This window comes from Drosophila mauritiana, unplaced genomic scaffold, assembly GCF_004382145.1.
Source record: "Drosophila mauritiana strain mau12 unplaced genomic scaffold, ASM438214v1 U_333, whole genome shotgun sequence".
In the NCBI taxonomy this organism is placed as follows: Eukaryota; Metazoa; Arthropoda; class Insecta; order Diptera; family Drosophilidae; genus Drosophila; species Drosophila mauritiana.
The window spans coordinates 25421-33016 of NW_022881469.1; the positions used below are offsets into that span (position 1 = coordinate 25421).

Genomic DNA, 7596 nt, shown 5'->3' on the forward strand with positions numbered 1-7596 from the left:
AGCTGGAGTTCCGCAAGGCAGTGTGCTCGGACCAATACTGTACACCCTTTACACCGCAGACCTTCCCATAATCCCCTCCAGGAACCTAACTATAGCGACTTATGCAGATGACACGGCTTTCCTCGCCTCCTCATCCGACCCACGAGAAGCCTCCGAAACAATCCAAAGGCAAATGGACGCGCTACATCCCTGGCTCAGCAGGTGGAACATCGTAGTGAACGCGGAAAAATCTACCCAAACAACATTTGCACTAAGGAGAGGAGACTGCCCACCGGTCACGCTAAACGGAGTCATCATTCCCAACGCACCCGCACCCAAGTACCTAGGACTTACCCTGGACCGCAGGCTCACTTGGCGTCCCCACATCGTCAGCAAACGCATACAGGCCGATGCGCGTCTGAGGCAGATGCATTGGCTTATTGGGAGAGGGTCCAAGCTAAGGCAGAACCACAAAATCCTGGTGTACAAGGCAATTCTCAAGCCCATCTGGACCTACGGGATACAGCTATGGGGCACGGCAAGCCACACGAATCGCCTGCGTATACAGCGGTTCCAGAATAGGTGCTTGAGAATTGCCTGTAATGCGCATCCCTACCACGAGAATGTCGCCATACATAGGGAACTTGGAATCCCACAAGTCGCTGATGAAATCTCCAGGCTCAGCGAGAGATACCTGAAAAGGCTCGAAAACCACCCTAACCACCTCGCCACCAACCTGTTAGACAATAGCCAAACAAGCAGACGTCTCATGAGGAGACACCCTCTCGATCTTCCACAACAATAGACAACACATATAAAACCCGCCACAAATACATGTACAATAGTATCCCTTAAGCTAATGTTCCCCCGCAAAACCATTTAATTATTGTCCACTAGGACAGATTTTAAATAAATAAACGCACGCTAAAAAAAAAAAAAAAAAAAATATTCTAGTATGAGAAATTAATGATTTAAGTCCTTCTTAAATGAGGCCATTTACCCATAGAGGGTGCCAGGCCCGTATAACGTTAATGATTACTAGATGATGTTTCCAAAGAGTCGTGTTGCTTGATAGTGCAGCACTAAGTGGGTGGTAAACTCCATCTAAAACTAAATATAACCATGAGACCGATAGTAAACAAGTACCGTGAGGGAAAGTTGAAAAGAACTCTGAATAGAGAGTTAAACAGTACGTGAAACTGCTTAGAGGTTAAGCCCGATGAACCTGAATATCCGTTATGGAAAATTCATCATTAAAATTGTAATATTTAAATAATATTATTAAGAATAATGTGCATTTTTTCCATATAAGGACATTGTAATCTATTAGCATATCCCAAATTTATCATAAAATATAACTTATAGTTTATTCCAATTAAATTGCTTGCATTTTAACACAGAATAAATGTTATTAATTTGATAAAGTGCTGATAGATTTATATTATTACAGAGCGTTAATTTTTCGGAATTATATAATGGCATAATTATCATTGATTTTTGTGTTTATTATATGCTCTTGTATGATTAACAATGCGAAAGATTCAGGATACCTTCGGGACCCGTCTTGAAACACGGACCAAGGAGTCTAACATATGTGCAAGTTATTGGGATGTAAACCTAATAGCGTAATTAACTTGACTAATAATGGGATTAGTTTTTTAGCTATTTATAGCTAATTAACACAATCCCGGGGCGTTCTATATAGTTATGTATAATGTATATTTATATTATTTATGCCTCTAACTGGAACGTACCTTGAGCATATATGCTGTGACCCGAAAGATGGTGAACTATACTTGATCAGGTTGAAGTCAGGGGAAACCCTGATGGAAGACCGAAACAGTTCTGACGTGCAAATCGATTGTCAGAATTGAGTATAGGGGCGAAAGACCAATCGAACCATCTAGTAGCTGGTTCCTTCCGAAGTTTCCCTCAGGATAGCTGGTGCATTTTAATATTATATAAAATAATCTTATCTGGTAAAGCGAATGATTAGAGGCCTTAGGGTCGAAACGATCTTAACCTATTCTCAAACTTTAAATGGGTAAGAACCTTAACTTTCTTGATATGAAGTTCAAGGTTATGATATAATGTGCCCAGTGGGCCACTTTTGGTAAGCAGAACTGGCGCTGTGGGATGAACCAAACGTAATGTTACGGTGCCCAAATTAACAACTCATGCAGATACCATGAAAGGCGTTGGTTGCTTAAAACAGCAGGACGGTGATCATGGAAGTCGAAATCCGCTAAGGAGTGTGTAACAACTCACCTGCCGAAGCAACTAGCCCTTAAAATGGATGGCGCTTAAGTTGTATACCTATACATTACCGCTAAAGTAGATGATTTATATTACTTGTGATATAAATTTTGAAACTTTAGTGAGTAGGAAGGTACAATGGTATGCGTAGAAGTGTTTGGCGTAAGCCTGCATGGAGCTGCCATTGGTACAGATCTTGGTGGTAGTAGCAAATAATCGAATGAGACCTTGGAGGACTGAAGTGGAGAAGGGTTTCGTGTGAACAGTGGTTGATCACGAGTTAGTCGGTCCTAAGTTCAAGGCGAAAGCCGAAAATTTTCAAGTAAAACAAAAATGCCTAACTATATAAACAAAGCGAATATAATACACTTGAATAATTTTGAACGAAAGGGAATACGGTTCCAATTCCGTAACCTGTTGAGTATCCGTTTGTTATTAAATATGGGCCTCGTGCTCATCCTGGCAACAGGAACGACCATAAAGAAGCCGTCGAGAGATATCGGAAGAGTTTTCTTTTCTGTTTTATAGCCGTACTACCATGGAAGTCTTTCGCAGAGAGATATGGTAGATGGGCTAGAAGAGCATGACATATACTGTTGTGTCGATATTTTCTCCTCGGACCTTGAAAATTTATGGTGGGGACACGCAAACTTCTCAACAGGCCGTACCAATATCCGCAGCTGGTCTCCAAGGTGAAGAGTCTCTAGTCGATAGAATAATGTAGGTAAGGGAAGTCGGCAAATTAGATCCGTAACTTCGGGATAAGGATTGGCTCTGAAGATTGAGATAGTCGGGCTTGATTGGGAAACAATAACATGGTTTATGTGCTCGTTCTGGGTAAATAGAGTTTCTAGCATTTATGTTAGTTACTTGTTCCCCGGATAGTTTAGTTACGTAGCCAATTGTGGAACTTTCTTGCTAAAATTTTTAAGAATACTATTTGGGTTAAACCAATTAGTTCTTATCAATTATAACGATTATCAATTAACAATCAATTCAGAACTGGCACGGACTTGGGGAATCCGACTGTCTAATTAAAACAAAGCATTGTGATGGCCCTAGCGGGTGTTGACACAATGTGATTTCTGCCCAGTGCTCTGAATGTCAAAGTGAAGAAATTCAAGTAAGCGCGGGTCAACGGCGGGAGTAACTATGACTCTCTTAAGGTAGCCAAATGCCTCGTCATCTAATTAGTGACGCGCATGAATGGATTAACGAGATTCCTACTGTCCCTATCTACTATCTAGCGAAACCACAGCCAAGGGAACGGGCTTGGAATAATTAGCGGGGAAAGAAGACCCTTTTGAGCTTGACTCTAATCTGGCAGTGTAAGGAGACATAAGAGGTGTAGAATAAGTGGGAGATATTAGACCTCGGTTTGGTATCGTCAATGAAATACCACTACTCTTATTGTTTCCTTACTTACTTGATTAAATGGAACGTGTATCATTTCCTAGCCATTATACGGATATATTTATTATATCTTATGGTATTGGGTTTTGATGCAAGCTTCTTGATCAAAGTATCACGAGTTTGTTATATAATCGCAAACAAATTCTTTAATAAAACGATGCATTTATGTATTTTTGATTTGAAAATTTGGTATAACTCCAATTACTCAGGTATGATCCAATTCAAGGACATTGCCAGGTAGGGAGTTTGACTGGGGCGGTACATCTCTCAAATAATAACGGAGGTGTCCCAAGGCCAGCTCAGTGCGGACAGAAACCACACATAGAGCAAAAGGGCAAATGCTGACTTGATCTCGGTGTTCAGTACACACAGGGACAGCAAAAGCTCGGCCTATCGATCCTTTTGGTTTAAAGAGTTTTTAACAAGAGGTGTCAGAAAAGTTACCATAGGGATAACTGGCTTGTGGCGGCCAAGCGTTCATAGCGACGTCGCTTTTTGATCCTTCGATGTCGGCTCTTCCTATCATTGTGAAGCAAAATTCACCAAGCGTTGGATTGTTCACCCATGCAAGGGAACGTGAGCTGGGTTTAGACCGTCGTGAGACAGGTTAGTTTTACCCTACTAATGACAAAACGTTGTTGCGACAGCATTCCTGCGTAGTACGAGAGGAACCGCAGGTACGGACCAATGGCACAATACTTGTTCGAGCGAACAGTGGTATGACGCTACGTCCGTTGGATTATGCCTGAACGCCTCTAAGGTCGTATCCGTGCTGGACTGCAATGATAAATAAGGGGCAATTTGCATTGTATGGCTTCTAAACCATTTAAAGTTTATAATTTATTTTATAAACGACAATGGATGTGATGCCAATGTAATTTGTAACATAGTAAATTAGGAGGATCTTCGATCACCTGATGCCGCGCTAGTTACATATAAAAGCATTATTTAATACAATGACAAAGCCTAGAATCAATTGTAAACGACTTTTGTAACAGGCAAGGTGTTGTAAGTGGTTGAGCAGCTGCCATACTGCGATCCACTGAAGCTTATCCTTTGCTTGATGATTCGATAAATAAATGATTTTTCCTGTAGCCAAACAAACACCTCGTCATCAATTTAGTGACGCATATGATATTGTCCCTATCATATAATTTTTGATATAAAGACTTTAAAGAATTCTATCACGTTGCCAAATACCTCGTCATCAATTTAGTGACGCATATGATATTGTCCCTATCATATAATTAATATAAAGACTTTAATGAATTGTGTCAAGTTGCCAAACACCTCGTCATCAATTTAGTGACGCATATGATATTGTCCCTATCATATAATTTTTGATATAAAAACTTTAAAGAATTGTATCAAGTTGCCAAATACCTCGTCATCAATTTAGTGACGCATATGATATTGTCCCTATCATATAATTAATATAAAGACTTTAATGAATTGTGTCAAGTTGCCAAACACCTCGTCATCAATTTAGTGACGCATATGATATTGTCCCTATCATATAATTTTTGATATAAAGACTTTAAAGAATTATATCAAGTTGCCAAATACCTCGTCATCAATTTAGTGACGCATATGATATTGTCTCTATCATATAATTAATATAAAGACTTTAATGAATTGTGTCAAGTTGCCAAACACCTCGTCATCAATTTAGTGACGCATATGATATTGTCCCTATCATATAATTTTTGATATAAAAACTTTAAAGAATTGTATCAAGTTGCCAAATACCTCGTCATCAATTTAGTGACGCATATGATATTGTCCCTATCATATAATTAATATAAAGACTTTAATGAATTGTGTCAAGTTGCCAAACACCTCGTCATCAATTTAGTGACGCATATGATATTGTCCCTATCATATAATTTTTGATATAAAAACTTTAAAGAATTGTATCAAGTTGCCAAATACCTCGTCATCAATTTAGTGACGCATATGATATTGTCCCTATCATATAATTAATATAAAGACTTTAATGAATTGTGTCAAGTTGCCAAACACCTCGTCATCAATTTAGTGACGCATATGATATTGTCCCTATCATATAATATTTGATATAAAGACTTTAAAGAATTATATCAAGTTGCCAAATACCTCGTCATCAATTTAGTGACGCATATGATATTGTCTCTATCATATAATTAATATAAAGACTTTAATGAATTGTGTCAAGTTGCCAAACACCTCGTCATCAATTTAGTGACGCATATGATATTGTCCCTATCATATAATTTTTGATATAAAGACTTTAAAGAATTCTATCAAGTTGCCAAATACCTCGTCATCAATTTAGTGACGCATATGATATTGTCTCTATCATATAATTAATATAAAGACTTTAATGATTTGTGTCACGTTGCCAAACACCTCGTCATCAATTTAGTGACGCATATGATATTGTCCCTATCATATAATTAATATAAAGACTTTTTAAAGAATTGTATCAAGTTGCCAAACACCTCGTCATCAACTACTATATTATGGTTGCGCCGACCTCTCATATTGTATTCTCTTATGTCTTCATAGGATTTTGGCAATTATACGAGTAAATTAAATAATATACATATGAAAATGATTAATTATTATATGTATAAGGGAAAAAATGCTGAAATATTCCCATATTATCTTAGTATTATAGAGGAAAGACCGTTGCCGACCTCTGATATTGTTCAAAACTTATGTATTTATATGATTTTGGCAATAATATGAGTAAATTAAATAATATACATATGAAAATTATTAATTATTATATGTATAGGGGGAAAAAATGCTGAAATATTCCCACATTCTCTTAGTATTATAGAGAAAAGCCATTATAGTGAGAGGGTATAGTAGTGTAAACGACCGGAATTACGACAGAGGGTTCAAAAACTACTATAGGTAGGCAGTGGTTGCCGACCTCTCATATTGTTCAAAACTTATGTATTCATATGATTTTGGCAATTATATGAGTAAATTAAATAATATACATATGAAATTATTAATTATTATATGTATAGGGGAAAAAATGCTGAAATATTCCCACATTCTCTTAGTATTATAGAGAAAAGCCATTATAGTGAGAGGGTATAGTAGTGTAAACGACCGGAATTACGACAGAGGGTTCAAAAACTACTATAGGTAGGCAGTGGTTGCCGACCTCTCATATTGTTCAAAACTTATGTATTCATATGATTTTTGGCAATAATATGAGTAAATTAAATAATATACATATGAAAATTATTAATTATTATATGTATAAGGGAAAAAATGCTGAAAATATCCACATTTTTAGTATTATAGAGGAAAGAGAAATGCCATGATATTGTTAAATATGTATTATAAATAAAAAAAATAATAAATAAAAAAAAAAAAAATATTCCCAATTATCTTAGTATTATAGGAAAATGTGATTATATTTATTATTTATATTATGGAAAATTTTATCTGATATTTTATTATTTATTTATATGTTTTCATAATATGAGAAAAAAAAAAATAGAAAAATGCCATTAATTATGTGAGAGGGTATAGTAGTGTAAACGACCGGAATTACGACAGAGGGTTCAAAAACTACTATAGGTAGGCAGTGGTTGCCGACCTCTCATATTGTTCAAAACTTATGTATTCATATGATTTTGGCAATTATATGAGTAAATTAAATAATATACATATGAAAATTATTAATTATTATATGTATAAGGGAAAAAATGCTGAAATATCCCACATTCTCTTAGTATTATAGAGAAAAGCCATTATAGTGAGAGGGTATAGTAGTGTAAACGACCGGAATTACGACAGAGGGTTCAAAAACTACTATAGGTAGGCAGTGGTTGCCGACCTCTCATATTGTTCAAAACTTATGTATTCATATGATTTTGGCAATTATATGAGTAAATTAAATAATATACATATGAAAATATTAATTATTATATGTATAAGGGAAAA

The 7596-nt window shown here is 36.3% G+C and overlaps 1 non-coding gene across 1 annotated transcript; it reads left to right on the forward strand.

The window, feature by feature from the left end:
• The first annotated feature begins 874 nt into the window (after positions 1–874).
• Positions 875–4720, forward strand: LOC117149803. The gene has a single exon (XR_004460529.1). It is a non-coding gene; the product is annotated as a large subunit ribosomal RNA (ribosomal RNA).
• The last annotated feature ends 2876 nt before the right edge of the window (positions 4721–7596 follow it).